Genomic DNA, 17,805 nt, shown 5'->3' with positions numbered 1-17,805 from the left:
CTCGTGGCTTGGGAGCAGGAAAGACTCGACTGTGGGCCTGAAGTCTCCTCCGAAGCCGTTCGCGCTGCCCCGAAGAAGCGGGGGGTCCAGTGGAGAGGTCCCCCGCGCGGCAGTAATGTTCCAGCACCACTTATTCCTCCCCATGGACACAGCAAGTTTCACCCCGTCCAGGATTCACCCGTCATTACCGGTAATCCTGCTTGTTTTTTTTCAAATCATTCCTTAAGCTGCCATGACACTTTTTCTGACACAAGCGATGACGTCATTTGGGGAACGCCCACCGGTGACGCAACACCGGCCTCTGTTGATGACATTTTTTCAGAAGATTTTTTTATTGTGGACGATATATCTCAGCCATTTTCCAAAAACTTGGACAGTAATAATACTTTCACACAGTATCAGGACATTTATATTGATTCTAGTCACCCTCAGTATATTGTTAATTGTCAAGATCAGCCTCCCATTACTTTGGCCCCGCCCACATCTCAGCCTATTTCACGTCCTACCCCTACGTCACCTGATTTTGAAACTGACCTAGAAAAATATAGTCCTGCCTGGATGGACGAGTGGTACAGGAGAGTTTTGATTGAACTGGAGCTGGAGGAGAAATTTCTTGCTGCTCAGAACAATCCTCTCCTCATACAGACTAATGGGGTGGAGTCTGCCCTCCTCCAAACCTCCCACCGCCCGCCCTTACGGTCAGCCTCTATCCAACGGGTCCCCGTCTGGAATCCGGGTCTCGAGGGGAGGGCCAGTATTACTACTAAGCCTCCTAGACCTCCACCACCGGTGTTCACCCCTGTTAAACCTGTTAAGCCACTACGGCCTCCTAGACCTCCTCCACCGGTGTTCTCCCCGGTCAAGTCACGCCCTCTTAGACCTCCTCCACCTGTGTTCCGTCCGTGCCCTAGTTCTAGTTTTAGTCACAGTCTCTCTCAGAGTTCGAGTCCCAGCCTTCTTCGTAGCCCATGCTCTAGTCCTACTCGTAGACCGACTTGTAGACTGAGTCGTAGTCCAAGTCCTGGTCCGAGTTTCAGTTCTGATTCTAGTCGTAGTCCGAGTCCTGTTTCGAGTCCGGTCCCGAGTCTGGTTTCTTGCCTTTGTAATATTAGTACTGATTCCCCTCGTGGTCTTAGTCCGAACCCTAGTCCTTACCCAAGTTCTTGTCCGAGCCCCAGTGTTACTGTAAGTCCTAGTCTTTGTCCTAGTCCTTGCCCGAGCACCAGTTTGATTGTTAGTCCCAGTCCTTGCCCAAGCCCTAGTTTGACCGTTTGTCCTAGTTCTTGCCCAAGCCCTGGTATGACTGTAAGTCCTGGTCGTTGCCCAAGCCCTTCTCAAAGCACTAGTGTGATTGTAAGTCCTGGTCCTCTCTCAAGTCCTTGCCCGAGTCCTAGTGTTTGTCTTATCACTCATCATAGTCCTAGTCCTGCTCACAGCCAGTCCCCTAGTTCTCCTCGGCAGACCCCTGTGCCTGCTCCTCGGCTGAAGCCGACTCCTGCTCCTCGGCTGAAGCCGACTCCTGCTCCTCGGCTGAAGCCGACTCCTGCTCCTCGGCTGAAGCCGACACCTGCTCCTCGGCTGAAGCCGACACCTGCTCCTCGGCTGAAGCCGACACCTGCTCCTCGGCTGAAGCCGACACCTGCTCCTCGGCTGAAGCCGACACCTGCTCCTCGGCTGAAGCCGACACCTGCTCCTCGGCTGAAGCCGACACCTGCTCCTCGGCTGAAGCCGACACCTGCTCCTCGGCTGAAGCCGACACCTGCTCCCAGTCTGGTTCTCACACCAGCACATGACACTAACCTGGTTTTCACGCCAGAATTCGACTCTCGCCTGGTTCACACACCAGCAGCTTTTTCGGGCCTGGTTCTCACACCAGTTTTGAACTCTAGCCTGGTTCTCACACCAGCCTCCGACCCAGAACTGGTTCTCATACCAATTACAGACTTTAACCTGGATCTCACTCCAGCAACAGCTCCAAAGCTGGAGCCGACTCCAGCAACAGCTCCAGAGCTGGAGCCCACTCCAGCACCAGCCCCAGAGCTGGAGCCCACTCCAGCACCAGCTCCAGAGCTGGAGCCCACTCCAGCACCAGCTCCAGAGCTGGAGCCCACTCCGGCACCTACGTCGACAATGGGGCTAGAGCCCACACCGTCGACGACGGGGCTGGAACCTTCACCTGTGTCGACAGGGCTGGAGCCCACTCCAGTGCCAGCTCCTCGACAAGCGCCGGTACCAGCTCCACGCCGCCATGCACTGCCGACGAAGAAGCTGGAGCCCACACCGGCGCCGACGATGAGGCTGGAGCTCACACCAGTCACGACTCCTGCGGCTCCCAGGCCGCCTCCGACGACTCCTGCGGCTCCCAGGCCGCCTCCGACGCCTTCTTCGGCTGCAGCACCCGCATCATCCTCGCCAGCTGCACTCGGGCCTGCTTTGGCTGCAGTCCCCGCACCCTCGCCTGCTGGGATTTCGGTGCTGAGGCGTCGTCCACCACGTCGATCACGGGCGTGGCCTCTGCGAGGTCATCCTCCTCGCCAGACACTCCCTCCTCCATGTCGGCCACGGATGTGGCCGTGCCCGGGTCGTCCGCCTCGCCGGGCACCTCATCCTGCGAGGCGGCCACTAATGTGGCCTTTTCGAGGTCGCCCGCCAAAACTTTTTCGGCAGCAGCGTTCCACCCGCCGCCGCCACATGATGTGTCCTCGGTGGATTCGGGGACATGCGATCTGGCGACCCTCCACCGTGGCCTCCCTCCGCCCTCCCTTCGTTTGTGAACTTTCTGGTTTTGGGGAGGGGGTTCAAGTTTTTGTTTGTTTTTTAAGACATCTGGTATCTGTCTTTTGTTGGGGGGGAATACTGTTGCGATCTGCTGCTCAGATCTTCACGTGTTTGTTTTTTCATTCTCTGTCTGACCCGTTTATTTCCTGTTTTTATCCATCACTATGGTTACACATCAGTCCACCTGCTAGTCTCGCCCCGCACACCTGCTAATAATTATCACCCTCCTATTTAAGCTCACCTTTTCTGTTCACTCATTCTCGGATCCTAATTTGCCCACGCGCATCAGTGACGACTCTCATCATTCGTATGTATTATCTCGCTAGCTCTCACGCCAAGCCACTTTATTGTCTAGCTTTCATGCTAAATGTTTTGTTTAATCTTTTCTCTTTACACCAGTATTTTTGTTCATAGACTTTTGTTATTAAATACCTTATATCTTACCTTTGCTGTGTTCTGCTTCGACGCATCCACGGGAAAACTACACCGGCATTACCATGCCGAAGAAGAGTCTTCACAGTCACCTAGGTAATAAAGCCGCCATTTTCATTTTCTCAAACACATTACACGTCTCGGCTCTGTTAATTTCCGTTTTTCGGACTATTTTCTGGAACCTTGGAGACATCATGCCTCGTCGGTGTGTTGTCAGAGGGTGTGACACCACTAACAGGGAGGGATTCAAGTTGCACCACTGGCCCGAAGATGCCAAAGTGGCAAGAAATTGGACGAAATTTGTTCAAAATACGAGGGTGTGGGGAAAGCCGGCGAAATGGTCAGTCGTTTGTTCCACACACTTTACCGACGAAAGCTATGCTACTACAGAGATGGCAAGATTGTGCGGATATCCTGCGACACTCAAAGCAGATGCATTTCCAACGATAAAGTTAAAGAAATCTGCCGCCAGACCCCCATTGAATGTGCCGGAATGTCTGCACATTTTACCGGCGATGCTAAGGCAGACATGGCACAGAGATGTATGGATAACCTGCAGATGCATTTGCAATGATTAAGTCAACAAAATCACAAAGGTGAGTTTTGTTGATTTTGTTGACTTATGTGCTAATCAGACATATTTGGTCGCAGCATGACTGCCAGCTAATCAATGCTAACATGCTACGCTAATCAATACTAACATGCTATTTACGCTAGCTGTATGTACTTTTGAAACTAGATACCCACATTTAATGCGAAACAAACACTTACCAATCGATGGATTTAAGTTGCTCCAGCGTCACAAGATGCGAAAATCCTGATCGTTTGGTCCGCACATTTTACCGGCGATGCTAATAAGGCAGCCATGCTATGGGCCACTTCATTAGGTACATCCATCCTATGGACGAATAGCGTCAATAGCTATTCGCTGAATAGCTTCAGTTTCTTCTTCAATTTCGTTTTCGCTATCTGCCTCCATACTCCGACCATCTGTTTCAATACACGCGTAATCTGTTGAATCGCTTAAGCCGCTGAAATCCGAGTCTGAATCCGAGCTAATGTCGCTATATCTTGCTTTGGTAACCGCCATGTTGTTTGTATTGGCAGCCCTGTATGACGTCACAGGGGAATGGATAGTGGTTTCGAAGATAGCGAAAATAAGGCACTTTAAAGCTTTTTTTAGGGATATTCCGGGACAGGTAAAATTTTGAAATTAAAAAAAAAAAATACAACAAGCCACTGGGAACTGATTTTTATTGTTTTTAACCCTTTTGAAATTGTGATAATGTTCCCCTTTAAGCCGCTGAAATCCGAGTATGAATCCGAGCTAATGTCGCTATATCTTGTTTGCATCGGCATCGCTATGTGACGTCACAGGAAAATGGATGTTGGCTTCACAGATAGCGAAAATCAGGCACTTTAAAGCTTTTTTAGGGATATTCCGGGATGGGTAAAATTTAGAAAAAAACTTCAAAAAATAAAATAAGCCACTGGGAACGGATTTTTATTGGTTTCAACCCTTCTGAAATTGTGATAATGTTCCCCTTTAAGACTCATTTGTGCCTTCTTTCAAATCCAGCCTATTGCTCACAAAGAGCCTCACTGAAAGGAACGTCATGAAAAAGTTCCCTTTGACTTCCCAAAATGAGCAAAGAAGAATAATCCTGACGTCTGACGTGTGAGTGGAAATGACTTCCACCAGGAGTGAAATTCCTAAAAAAAAAAAAAAAAAAAATCAGCATTATAAACCCAACATCTGCCACCCGGCAGAGTCGGCTGAATATAATCCAAAGCGTGACACCTTCCTTCCTTCCTTCCTTCCTTCCTTCTCTGCATCACTCCCTGCTCAAGGGGGAAGTATTCAGAATCAATATTTCATCTCAATTTCACACCTGCTGCACCAGCCTGGTAATGTTGGGGAGGACACCCCGGCTGCACAAATCTGACAGTCTTGGCGGGGCGCTGACAACAATCTAGGACCTAATCTGAGACAGTTATCAGCATCTGTCGCCGGGGCGGGCACATGCTTTTTTTTTTGTTTGTTTTTTTCCTCCCAAAGCTGTCGCCTGACGATGCATTCAACGGCGTGGGAGGATGCGGCTTCTCCATAGTCCCAAAATCATCCAAAAAGTGTCGGCGATATCTGCGGGCAACTCACCTGAACGCCCCGGGAAGCTGAGTGTGAAATTAATTTGTTTTGCTAAACGTTGATTGTAAAAAAAAAAAAAAAAAAATGCTTGGACTTGTGCGGAATAATTTGCATATCTCCAGAGTGCTGGTGTGTCTTCAAGCACTCAACTTTGTCTAATCAGATCAAAGCAGCTGGATGCAGAATAGAGAGACATTGTTATGCATGTAGTCATTGCCTGGAACATTTGTGTGGTTTTAAGATATCGTTCCGCGGAGGTCGGACCACCGGAACCCGAACTTTCAATATCTTACTGACTGTTTATGGCATGGGTGTCAAACTCTGGCCCCCGGGCCAAATTTGGCCCGCTGTGTAATTTAATTTGGCCCTTGAGGCAATATCAAAATAACATTACAGCTGACCCGCCGTTATTACACAGCAGCGGTGCCGCTGCAACACCGCAATTTCTCACACTTGCCAATCCTCCCGAAGTTCAGTGCCCCTCCCGAAAATCTCCGGGGGCAAGCATTCTGCCGATTTACACCCGGACAACAATATTGACGCCTTTAGCATTCTCTACAACAGGGGTGGGCATTACGTCGATCGCGATCGACTGGTCGATCTCGGAGGGTGTGTCAGTCGATCTCAAGCCAGGCATTAAAAAATAGACATAAAAATGAGCAATCATCAATCATACCAAGACTTCACTTTTGTCAGTTGTTTGACATTCTCGGCACCCGAGGATCTTGTGAGATGACGCTGGCTGCTGCGAGCTAATATTTAAGAAAAAAAATCACTAACAGGGCGGATGCAGAGAAACACATTTTATTTCTAGAGACTCCGTACCTACTGTCAAAACTCTAAAGACCGACTGCAAACTTCCTGTCTTCACCATAAAAGACCTGTTTCATCCTGCCTGTGCTAACAAAATAAGAGTCTCAGAAAGCTAGCGTGCACAAACTAGCAAGCTACGGAGTTTGATGCCAATGTATTTCTCCCCCGCCCTCAGCGACCGCTTTCTCACTTGCTTGCCCACCCGCACAGTCACTGACGTCACTCACCTGCTGCCAGACATTAAAGGGCCACACACATATGCTACTCTCATAACAAAGTGTTTAAAAACGAGTATGCAAGTTGGACAAATGAGATGCCAAATCCAACCACTTTCATGTGGTATTGGACAGAAAGGAGGACTTTTTTTTTTTCCTCCATTTGAAAATGCGGACGTTATCAGCACCACTGTCTAATTCCAATCAATGCAAGTCATCAGAATCAAATACACCAACTTATATTCTTGTCTTCATGAAAGAAAGGAATCTATGTGTGTTAAACATGCTTGTATTATCATTAAACACCATTAACTTGTTAACAAAAATGTCTCTTTCATGAATAAATGAATATAAATTATAAATAGGAATGAGGTAGATCCCCTCGACTTGGTCAATTGAAAAGTAGCTCACCTGCAGAAAAAGTGTGAGCGCCCCTGCTCTACAACCTGTCGTCACGTCCGCATTTCCTCCATACTAAACATCGTGCAGGCCCACTCGCATAATATATGCGGCTATTACACACACATAAGTGAATGCAAGGCATACTTGGTCAACAGCCATACAGGTCACACTGAGGGTGGCCGTATAAACAACTTTAACACTGTTACAAATATGCGCCACACTGGGAACTCACGCCAAACAAGAATGACAAAACACATTTCGGGAGAAAATCTGCACTAAAACATAACATAAACACAACAGAACAAATACCCTGAACCCCTTGCAGCACTAACTCTTTTGGGACGCTACATTATATTTTGATATTTACCTTAGAAGGCTGCAAATAGAAAAGAGGCATTAAATTTGTGTTTAAATTTTATTTGATATGCCATTGATATTTTTAAACTATTATTATTTGAAATTCGATTTTGCATGTCACTATAAAGTTATATAAGCCTTGCTTGTTCAATGTTCAATGTAAAACTTGTTTGGGTCCCTATTAAAAGGCTCCGCGGCTTTGTTCAGTTTTAAATTTTGGCCCACTCTGTATTTGAGTTTGACACCCCTGGTTTATGGGCTCTGTGATGAGGTAGCGACTTGTCCAGGGTGTACCAGTGGTAGAAAATGGATGGATGGATGGTTATGGGCCTTGAATGAAGAATCTTTCAGCTCCTTGAACGCAGCACCAATAGGGTTTCTCCTGCAATTGCTGGGTTGATCGAGAGCGTGTTCCTGGTTTCTGATTAAACTTAAAGGCCTACTGAAATGAGATGTTCTTATTTAAACGGGGATAGCAGGTCCATTCTGTGTCATACTTCATCATTTCGCGATATTGCCATATTTTTGCTGGAGGGATTTAGTAGAGAACATGGACGATAAAGTTCGCAACTTTTGGTCGCTAATAAAAAAAAGCCTTGCCTGTACCGGAAGTAGCAGACGATGTGCGCATGACGTCACGGGTTGTGGAGCTCCTCACATCTGAACATTGCCTACAATCATGGCCACCAGCAGCGAGAGCGATTTGAACCGAAAAAGCGACGATTTCCCTCATTAATTTGAGCGAGGATGAAAGATTTGTGGATGAGGAAAGTTAGAGTGAATGAGTAGGAAAAAAAAAGGGAAAAAAAGACGAGGGCAGTGGGAGCGATTCAGATGTTATTAGCTCGTTAACTTTATTGCCTGTCAGTCTGATTACTTAATTGTTTAGCTAAGTTTAAAGCAAAAGGTGGTAATACTTTAACCATGGCACCTTTGGCATGGGGTTAAAAATCTGCGCACATGCGGGCCGGACTATCAAAATCACGGAATTAAAACCAAAAAATAAAGCCAAATTCAGATTGTTTTTCTTTGTCTTACTTTGGCCAAAAACACATTCTGAAAATATTACAATAAAAATATAGAAAAAGGTAAAGTTTATATCCTTGAAGGATCCAAACAACTAAACGTTGTTTAGAAGTTAGTTTTATAAAACATAGTCTTGTGCCTTAATTACACTATTCTATGGACTTTAAACTGTGGGCCACGAGTTCGAGTCCCCTGCTGTAGACACAGTACGTCAGGGGTGTCCAAAGTGCGGCCTTCAATGAAGAATCTTTTAGCCCCTTGAACGCAGCACCAGTAGGGTTTCTCCTGCAATTGGTGGTCCTGGTTTCTTATTTAAGTTAAAGGCCTTCTGAAATTTGATTTTCTTATTCAAACGGGGATAGCAGGTCCATTCTATGTGTCATACTTGATCATTTTGCGATATTGCCATATTTTTGCTTAAAGGATTTAGTAGAGAACATCGACGATAAAGTTCGCAACTTTTGGTGGCTAATAAAAAAAAGCCTTGACTGTACCGGAAGTAGCAGACGATGTGCGCGTGACGTCACGGGTTGTGGAGCTCCTCACATTGCTTACAATAATGGCCACCAGCAGCGAGAGCGATTCGGACCGAGAAAGCGACGATTTCCCCATTAATTTGAGCGAGGATGAAAGTTTCGTGGATGAAGAAAGTTAGAGTGAAGGACTAGAAAAAAAGAAATAAAAAGACGAGGGCAGTGGGAGCGATTCAGATGTTATTAGCCACATTTACTAGGATAATTCAGGAAAATCCCTTATCTCTTTATTGTGTTACTAGTGTTTTAGTGAGATTATATGGTCGTACCTGTAGAACCTGAAAGTCGGAGGGGTGTGGCCAAGGCTGTGGTTACCGCCAGTGTCTCTGAGGGAAGCCATGTTTCTTCTACGAGGCGAAGGCAGCCGGACTGAGTTTTTTTTTTCTTTTTCCCCTCCTCCACGGTGTTTTGATTGATTGATTGATACTTTTATTAGCAGATTGCACAGTACAGTACATATTCCGTACAATTGACCACTAAATGGTAACACCCGAATAAGTTTTTCAACTTGTTTAAGTCGGGGTCCACGTTAATCAATTCATGGTAAGCATCCGACGGTCGGGGGCGGCCGTTGGGAGGAGGCAAAAGAGTCCGCAGCTGCAGGAGGAACGACGCAAGCTCTCCGCTCATGTCTACGGTAAGAGCCGACTTAATACCACCATTTTCTCACCGAAACCTGCAGGTTGACATGTGGTAGGGAACCATGTTCGCCAGACTGCTCTGTTCCATAGTAAAGCTTCACCGTCATCTTTCAGGAATATAAACAAGGAAACACCGGCTGTGTTTGTGTTGCTAAAGGTGGCCGCAATACACCGCTTCCCACCTACATCTTTCTTCTTTGATGTCTCCATTATTAATTGAACAGATTTCAAAAGATTCAGCAACACAGATGTCCAGAATACTGTGTAATTATGCGATTAAAGCGGACAACTTTTAGCTGGGATCGGTGCTGGATCAAAATGTCTGCTACAATCCGTGACCTCACGCGCACGCGTCATCACACCGCAACGTTTTCTGCAGGATAATTCATGCAAAATTTATAATTGCCATTTAGTATTGGCATGTGTTGCAATGTTAATATTTCATCATTTATATATAAACTATCGGAAAGTCGGTAGTAGTGGGTTTCAGTAGGCCTTTAAAGTACCAATGATTGTCACACACACACACTTGGTGTGGCGAAATTATTCTCTGCATTTGACCCGTTACCCTTGATCACCCCCTGGGAGGTGAGGGGAGCAGTGAGCACCAGCGATGGCCGCGCCCGGGAATCATTTTCAATGATTTAACCCCCAGTTCCAACCCTTGATGCTGAGTGCCAAGCAGGGAGGTAAAGGGTCACATTTTTATAGTCTTTGGTATGACTCAGTTGGGGTTCGAACTCACAACCTACCGGTGTCATGATCTGTGGTCTGGATTATGTTTTTTACTTTCAATCCAAGACTCCTTCGGTTCCTGTTTTTTGTGCACCCGTTTGTCTTAATTACCATCCATCCATTTTCTACCGCTTATTCCCTTTCGGGGTCGCGGGGGGCGCTGGCGCCTATCTCAGCTACAATCGGGCGGAAGGCAGGGTACACCCTGGACAAGTCGCCACCTCATCGCAGGGCCAACACAGATAGACAGACAACATTCACACTCACATTCACACACTAGGGCCAATTTAGTGTTGCCAATCAACCTATCCCCAGGTGCATGTCTTTGGAGGTGGGAGGAAGCCGGAGTACCCGGAGGGAACCCACGCATTCACGGGGAGAACATGCAAACTCCACACAGAAAGATCCCGAGCCTGGATTTGAACCCAGGACTGCAGGAACTTCGTATTGTGAGACAGATATTTCCACCTGCTTCTGATTAGTGTTCACCCGCTCATCTGCTGCCTCATCAGAGGCATTATTTAAACCTGCCTTGCCCTCCAGTGAGTGCTGGAGTATAGTTTGCTGTATGCTGTGGACTGCCTTTTTTTTTTTAGGAAACTGACAGCTATTCCCTGGATCTCGACTCCTGTCCCTGTTTGCTGGTTTCAGGTTTGTGTTTTTCTTGCCTTTTTTTTTTTTGAACATTAAAACCATGTTTTCATTTTCCAAGCCTGTCATCTCTCCATCTTGGGGTTCATCACCACCACTTCGTGAAAACCAGCAAGTTTATTGTAGGCTGTTTTCATTACCTAAAACACAGTTTTTGTTGTTGTTTTTGATCTGCTGCAAACACAGCAATGTTGTGACACTCAAAACTGTATGTGTGCACAACACAGGAACTGGTGAACTTTATTGCCTGTCAGTCTGATTACTTAATTGTTTAGCTAAGTTTAAAGCAAAAGGTGGTAATACTTTAACCATGCCACTTTTGGCATGGGGTTAAAAATCTGTGCACATGCGGGCCGGACTATTAAAGGGGAACATTATCACAATTTCAGAAGGGTTAAAACCAATAAAAATCAGTTCCCAGTAGCTTATTTTTAAAAGTTTTTTTCAAAATTTTCCCCTTCATGGGATATCCCGAAAAAAGGCGTTAAAGTGCCTGATTTTCGCTATCTGTGAAGCCACCGTCCATTTTTCTGTGACGTCATCTAGTGATGCCAATACAAACAAAATGGCAGATAGCACAGTAAGATATAGCGACAATAGCTCGGATTCAGACTCGGATTTCAGCGGTTTAAGCGATTCAACAGATTACGCATGTATTGAAACGGATGGTTGGAGTATGGAGGCAGATAGCGAAAACGAAATTGAAGAAGAAACTGAAGTTATTGAGCGAATAGCTATTGACGCTATTTGGCCATGTCTGCCTTAGGATCACTGTTAAAATGTGCAGACCAAACGATCGGGACTTTTGCATCTTGTGACACTGGAGCAACTTAAATCCGTCGATTGGTAAGTGTTTGTTTGGCATTAAATGTGGGTGGAGGGAAACGCTGGATGCAAATAAAGCTACAAATGTACATACAGCTAGCCTAAATAGGATGTTAGCATCGATTAGCTGGCAGTCATGCCACGACCAAATATGTCTGATTAGCACATCAATAACATCAACAACTCACCTTTGTGATTTCGTTGACTTTATCCTTGGAAATGCATCTGCAGGATATCCATACATTTCTGTGCCATGTCTGCCTTAGCATGGCCGGTAAAATGTGCAGACCAAACGATCGGTACTTTCGCATTTTGTGACACTGGAGCAACTTAAATCTGTCGATTGGTAAGTGTTTGTTTGGCATTAATTGTGGATGGAAGGAAAGGCTGGATGCAAATATAGCTACAAATGTACATACAGCTAGCCTAAATAGCATGCTAGCATCGATTAGCATGCCGTGCTAATCGATGCACACTCTACGTAAATCAACTTGAATCCGTCCCTGATCGTGTTGTTACACCCTCCGACAACATGATGTCTCCAAGGTACGGAAAACAGTCGAAAAAATGGAAAATAACAGAGCTGATTTGACTCAATGTTTATGATGTGTTTGAGAAAATGGCGGATTGTCATCGCTCCGAGAGCAAATAATAGAAAGGCGTTTAATTCGCCAAAATTCACCTATCTAGAGTTCGGAAATCAGTTAGAAAAACATATGGTCTTTTTCCTGCAAGATCAAGGTATATATTGACGCTTTCATAAGTCTGGTGATAATGTTCCCCTTTAAAATCATGGCATTAAAACCACAAAATAAAGCCAAATTCAGATTGTTTTCTTGGTCTTACTTTGGCCAAAAATAGAACAAACCCATTCTGAAAACATTAAAATAAAAATATACACAAATGTAAAGTTTAGATCCATGAAGGATCTGAACAACGAAACGTTGTTTAGTAGTTAGTTTTATAAAACCTAGTCTTATGCCTCAATTACACTATTTTATGAACTTTAAACTGTGGACCACGAGTTTGAGTCCCCTGCTGTAGACGCACTACGTGAACCTTTATCAGTTCATTATTTAGCGTTTTTGGCCCTTTGGAGCCACCATACTGTGAAGAAAAAGTGAGCCAGAACAATAAATAGTGTCAGTGCCACAGATGTGTGTTGATCTGGACCCCGGGATGCAGGGACGGCAAGCGTAGTGCAAGTAAAAATAATAGTATTGGAAAAACTCAAGAAGATAGTGCAGCAGGGTAGTGCACAGGAACCATTGAGTAATCCCTGATGTAAGAAAACTATGATGAGGTCAAGTACCACTGATATAGTAGGACAAAACGGCGCTTGCCATATACTCTCATCAAATTTCTTTGTCTTACTTTGGCCTAAAATAGAACTGACACATTCTGATAATATCACAATAAAAATATAGAAAAAGGTAAAGTTTAGATCCATGAAGGATCCAAACAACTAAACGTTGTTTAGAAGTTAGTTTTATAAAACATAGTCTTGTGCGTCAATTACACTATTTTATGAAATTTAAACTATGGGCCACGAGTTTGAGTCCCCTGCTGTAGACACACTACGTCAGGGGTGTCCAAAGTGCGGCCCGCAGGTAATTTTTTAACGGCCCCACGGCATATTTTAAAAATACGATTGAAAACATTTTTGAACGGAAAAAGTGATATAAAAGAGCAAACGGGTGAAATGTAACAAGAACATTTTGCAATGTTTACTCTAATAACACAAAGCTGCCCTGCAGGCTGTTTCTTTCTTTAAAAAAATAATAATGAATCAAAATCAATGTCATTATAAATTATTGACCTATTCAAGGCTCCAATTACGTCACATAAAATATTCCACTTTGAGATATTTTTGGGGGAAAATGTTGCATATTTTGTGTTTGCCATGAGGTGGCGACTTGTCCAGGGTGTACACCGCCTCCCGCCCGATTGTAGCTGAGATAGGCGCCAGCGCCCCCCTACCCCAAAAGGGAATAAGCGGTAGAAAATGGATAGATGGAAAACATTATGGCTGTTAGCGAAGAAAAATCAATAAATTAGCCGCACTGTTTTATAAATCCTGCGATGAGGTGGCGACTTGTCCAGGGTGTACCCCGCCTTCCGCCCGATTGTAGCTGAGATAGGCGCCAGCGCCCCCCGCGACCCCGAAAGGGAATAAGCGGTAGAAAATGGATGGATGGATGTTCTATAAATCGCAGGGTTCAAAGTATAGGAAAAAAGTAGCAGCTCATAATCCGGAAGATATGGTAAATAAAATAACCCTCTATCTGTTCAGTATTGAGCGTTTTTGGCCCTTTGGAGCAACCGTACTTTGAAGAAAAAGTGAGCTAGAACAATAAATAGAAATAATAGACGGCAGGCATAGTGCAAGCCAAAATAAATGTATTGGAAAAACTCAAGAAGATAGTGCAGCAGGGTAGTGCACAGGAACCATTGAGTAATCCCTGATGTAAACAAACTATGGGGAGGTGAGGGCCTCCAGAACATTCTGCTAAGGGCCCTAATTTAGCCTGGTTAAATTAGAAATGGTCTTCAAGTTAGACCAGACAGTAATTTCCACATGAGCGTTATTGTGAATCCAATCCTCAACAGGTCAATCATTATTTGTGGTTGTCACTTTATTATTATTTTGTTCTCAACAAAGTATCATGATGCAATAAAATATTAGACTAAAATATAGAATTTATTAAGTATTTAAGTACTAATGGGTCAAAACTACATGAGAAAGCACTTTGGTGATAGAGGAAAGGAAAAGCTCAGTCGTGCAGAGCCGAGACAATAATAATAATGTAACAATAATGATAATAATAATAATGATGATAAACTAAAAAGAAAAAAATAATTTGTGCTTATTTTCTTTTTTTTTTTTAAAGTAGCATGAATGAAATCACCCAAAAACTATTAATGAAACTTGTCTTTAGATGTGATTTTAGGGTTAAATCGGTTTTAAAAAACCCCTTCCTCCCTCTGAGGAAGAAAAAAAAAGAACCCGCAGACAAAACATAATGAGGTCTGGATAAAAAGAATTTCAGTGGGAAAACAAAATGTTACCAAAGTTTAAAAAAACAGCACAACAATTAAATACATATCCCTGTCTAGCTGGGTTTTTTTTTATTTTTTTTAAATAAAGAATCATGAATAAGCAATGAAAGCATTGGAAAAAACTAATGAAAAAAAAAACCCCAGGAAGTTGCCTTGATGCTGGTAAGAAAGAAACCTCAGAGGGGGTCAGAACAAAAACATAAAGCGATTTGAATAAAAATGATCAAATGAAATGTTAGCAAGTAATTTTATTAAAAAAAAACAAAAAAAAACAAAAGAATCATTTTTCCTGTCTAGCTGCTATTTGTGCGTATTCCTGAATAAGAAATAAAAGCGCCCAAAAGCTATACAAAAAACATATTAACCTGCCTTTAATATTAATAATGATGATGATAATTACAATAACAGTAATGATGATAAAATTTGAACACAGTTTCACAAAACCCAAAACAAGTAAAGTTAGCACAATGTGTAAATCCTATTAAACTTATATTCAACTGAATAGACTGCAAAGACAAGATATTTAATGTTTGAATTAAAATGTTTTTATTTTTTTTGCAAATAATCATTAACTTAGAATTTAATGGCAGCCACACATTGCAAAAAAGTTGGCACTGGGGCATTTTTTACCACTGTGTTACATGGCCTTTCCTTTTAACAACACTGAGTAAACATTTGGGAACTGAGGAGACCAATTTTTGAAGCTTTTCAGGTGGAATTATTTCCCATTCTTGCTTGATATTTTAGGCTTCATAATGCACCACACATTTTCAATGGGAGACAGGTCTGGACTACAGGCAGGCCAGTCCAGTACCTGCACTTTTTTACTATAAAGCCACGCTGTTGTAACATGTGGCTTGGCATTGTCTTGCTGAAATAAGCTGGGGCGTCCATGATAACATTGCTTGGATGGCAACATAGGTTACTCCAAAACCTGTATGTACCGGGCAGAGGGAAGGAGGCAACACCAAGGCAGAACTGCGGTTCACCAGGTTTTTTGAAAACCTTGATGAGTGTGTGGGGTGTGTATGCTACCACAAGTGAATGAGTGCGGACGTTGTGTAGACTTAACAATGTAAGTCTTACCAGGGGTTGTTGTCGGTGCGTGTTGTGTGGAATTTTCGTTGAATCCAACGGGCAAGACGAAGAGGTAGCCAGCAAGGGAAGCGAGCAGTCTGGGGTTGGAGAGAGGCAACAATGTCCGAGTCCAAGCTGGGGTCGGGGGTCGGGGGAGGCAAGCAGAGATCCGGGTGGGGGTCGTGAGGCAAGGCACGATCACAGGCAACAGGGAAGACACTGCGGAAGACACAAGGGACATCAAAAACACGAGAACAAGGAAGAGCACAAAGAAGGCGAGCAAGGAACGAGGGAGGGGTTCCAGACGTGATGCTTACTGTGAAAGATTGGCTACGTTCTGGCAGAGGTCCTTCGGGTCTGCTGGTCTTTATGCAGCTCCCTCTCATCAAATCCAGGTGTGTTGATTCTTGATAGGCTGCAGGCTCGTTGCTGCGTGGGCGTGCTGCACTCAGCACGAGTGAGGACGTGTCTGAGTGCGCTTTCAGCAGAGGTGCCTCTTGGCCCACTGTCAGCAGAGGTGCACGCCGAGGAACATAACACGTGGTTTGGCATTGTCTTACTGAAATAAGCAGGGGCGTCCATGATAACATTGCTTGCAACATATGTTGCTCCAAAACCTGTATGTACCTTTCAGCATTAATGGTGCCTTCACAGATGTGTAAGTTATCCATGCCTTGGGCACTAATACACCCCCATACCATCACCGATGCTGGCTTTTGAACTTTGCGCCTTGAACAATCCGGATGGTTCTTGTCCTCTTTGTTCCGGAGGACACAACGGCGACAGTTTCCAAAAACACTTTGAAATTTGGACTATTCAGACCACAGCGGCGTTTTTGGGTGTTGTTGATAAATGGGTTTCACTTTGCATAGTAGAGTTTTAACTTGCACTTACAGATGTAGCAACCAACTGTAGTTACTGACAGTGGTTTTATGAAGTGTTCCTGAGCCCATGTAGTGATATCCTTTACACACTGATGTCAGTTTTTGATGCAGTACCGCCTGAGGGTTCAAAGGTCCGTAATATCATCGCTTACATGCAGTGATTTCTCCAGATTCTTGAACCTTTTGATGATTTTACGGACCGTAGATGGTAAAATCCATAAATTCTTTGCAATAGCTCGTTGAGAAATGTTGTTCTAAAACTGTTCGACAATTATTATTATTTTTTTTTTTGTCATGAAAAAGGGAAGTTTGGTGCAATAATTGTAAGTGTATCTTGTGTTTGTTTATGTTGATTTAATAAATACATTTAAAAAAATAAATAAAAGTTAAAACAATTAAATACAATTAATAAAAAATTATTCTGCGGCCCGGTACCAATCGAGCCGCGGCCCGGTGGTTGGGGACCCCTGCCGTAGCTCACCAGCGTCAAAATGTCGACAAACGCCACAGGTGGATCTCCACCTAACATCCATTGTAATGATACCAAGTACAGGAGCGTATCTCGTCGCTACTACTATGATTACATCGATATTTTTTGGCATCACATCATCTTCTTAGTTTTTTTTACAATTCATATTATGTTTATAAACTCAGGAAATACGTCCCTGGACACATGAGGACTTTGAAAATGACCAATGTATGATCCTGTAACAACTTGGTATCGGATCGACGCCCAAATTTGTGGTATCATCCAAAACTAATGTAAAGCATTCAAACAACAGAAGAATAAGTGATTATTACATTTTAACAGAAGTGTAGATAGAACATGTTAAAATAGAAAGTAAGCAGATATTAACAGTAAATGAACAAGTAGATTAAGAATTCATTTTCTACCTATTGTCCTTTAAAATGTTGACAAAATAATAGAATGGAAAATGACACAATATGTTACTGCATATGTCAGTAAATAAATTAGTAGCCTTTGCTTGCTTACTTACTAATAAAATAAAGTTGTCTTGTATGTTCACTATTTTATTTAAAGACAAACTTGAAATAAAAAAAATATGTTCAATGTACATTAGGATTTCTTTATGTAAAAAAAAAAAAAAAAAAGCCATTTATGCCATTTTTTGTTGTCTCCTTTATTTAGAAAAATATCAAAAAATACAGAAAAGTATCGAAATAATTTTGGTACCGGTGCCGGAACCAAAATATTGGTATGGGAAA

General features: G+C 43.6%; 1 long non-coding RNA gene across 1 annotated transcript in view; it reads right to left on the bottom strand.

The window, feature by feature from the left end:
- Positions 1–15,139: 15,139 nt before the first annotated feature.
- LOC133544183 (uncharacterized) overlaps positions 15,140–17,805 on the bottom strand; it is a 31,796-nt gene continuing 29,130 nt past the window's right edge. The window contains exons 3-4 of the long non-coding RNA XR_009804598.1: positions 16,012–16,253; positions 15,140–15,913 (exon numbers count right to left, since the gene is read on the bottom strand). This is a non-coding gene — a long non-coding RNA (uncharacterized LOC133544183). The remainder of the gene's footprint in view (positions 15,914–16,011; positions 16,254–17,805) is intronic.

The sequence above is a fragment of the Nerophis ophidion genome, linkage group LG02, assembly GCF_033978795.1.
Source record: "Nerophis ophidion isolate RoL-2023_Sa linkage group LG02, RoL_Noph_v1.0, whole genome shotgun sequence".
Lineage (NCBI taxonomy): Eukaryota > Metazoa > Chordata > Actinopteri > Syngnathiformes > Syngnathidae > Nerophis > Nerophis ophidion.
This window is presented reverse-complemented; position numbering and strand designations above follow the sequence as displayed.